This window comes from Antennarius striatus, chromosome 14, assembly GCF_040054535.1.
Source record: "Antennarius striatus isolate MH-2024 chromosome 14, ASM4005453v1, whole genome shotgun sequence".
NCBI classification, from domain to species: Eukaryota; Metazoa; Chordata; class Actinopteri; order Lophiiformes; family Antennariidae; genus Antennarius; species Antennarius striatus.
Window position 1 is genome coordinate 16,308,794 of NC_090789.1, and position 1,661 is coordinate 16,310,454.

A 1,661-nucleotide genomic window follows, 5' to 3' on the forward strand; every position below is an offset into this window, starting at 1 on the left:
ATGACACCTAGGTTCCTCGCAGTGGTTTTGGCCTCAAAAGTGATGCCATCCAAGGCTACTATGTCACTGGGCACTACATCCCTAACGTTTTTTGAGCCGAGCACAATGACCTCAGTTTTACCAGAATTTAGACGCAAAAAGTTATTGGTCATCCAATCTTTAATCTCTTTGGTACACATCTGTAATTTTCACAATTGATTGACTTCATTTAATCAATTTAATCAAGAGTTTAATCAAGAGATACAATTGCATATCATCGGCATAACAAAAAAGGAAAAGAAAATGTAAAAAAAAGGTTAAAAAAAAGTAAAACGTAAAGGAAGTCAAGGCGCAACCAGGTGCGGAAGGTCTGGAATGGGATGAGAACCATCACAGGACACGAGAAAGGGCGCAGCACTGTGGAGGGGAATATTGAATGAATGAGCGAATGAACTAAACAGTTTTTTTCAATCGTTTCAGCTCTCCCACAACTCCCGGCTCCTCGTCCCAGGCCTCTCCCGGCCCTGCGGACCACTCCACTGATGCTCCCTCCTCCTGTACGTCTTCTCCATCCACCCCTGCCACTCCTCTCGAGCCCACTCCAAGAGCTGCGAAACTCAACGGCCCCACCTCAACCACTGCACTTCCAACCTCACCACGACTTCCTGCTCCCACCATGACTGAGACCGTCATCACTGCAGACCTGTTGACGACAACGCTGCGGAGGCCCCGTCCCTATAAGGCGGCTGGACCGGATAAGATCTCCCCAAGACTCCTCCGAGCCTGTGCTTCAGAACTAGGGGACCCCCTGCAGCGATTGTTCAACCTCAGTCTGCGGCTGGAGAGGGTCCTGTCACTGTGGAAGACCTCCTGCATCATCCCTGTTAAGGAGCAGTTTATTGTTGGCACACCAGGCGGCCAGGTGTTGTACCTCCTCCCTGTAGGCTGTCTCATCGTTGTTACTGATGAGGCCAATAACCGTTGTGTCGTCCGCAAATTTGATAATGGAGTTGGATCCATGTACAGGTCTGCAGTCATGGGTGAAGAGGGAGTAGAGGAATGGGCTCAGCACACAGCCCTGTGGCACACCTGTGTTGAGTGTGATGGTGGTTGAGCAGTTGTGACCAGAAAGTCCATTATCCAGTAACAAAGGGGGGTGTTGACGCCCAGATCACCAAGTTTAATGATTAACTTGGAGGGGATGACAGTGTTAAATGCGGAACTAAAGTCAATAAACAGCATCCTTGCGTATGTGTTGCTATTGTCCAGATGTGTGAGCACAGAGTGCAGCACAGTGGAGACTGCATCCTCTGTAAATCTATTGCTGTGGTAGGAAAACTGATACGGATCCAGTGTGGGTGGGAGGCAGCTCTTCAGATGTTCCAGGACCAGTCGCTCGAAACACTTCATGATGATGTGCCACAGGACGATTGTCATTCAGGCACGCTGGGCTGGAGTGTTTTGGCACTGTAAAAATGGAGGTGGATTTGAAGCATGCTGGTACAGCTGATTGGGCAAGGGACAGGTTGAAATGTCCGTAAAAACCCCTGTGAGCTTGTCCGCACATGCTCTGAGCACACGCCCTGGGATGCCATCTGGGCCAGCAGCCTTCTGTGCGTTGATATGGCTCAGTGCAGCATGTCCGTCTGTGGAGGTGAGAGAGCAAGGCTGGTTGTCTGCAG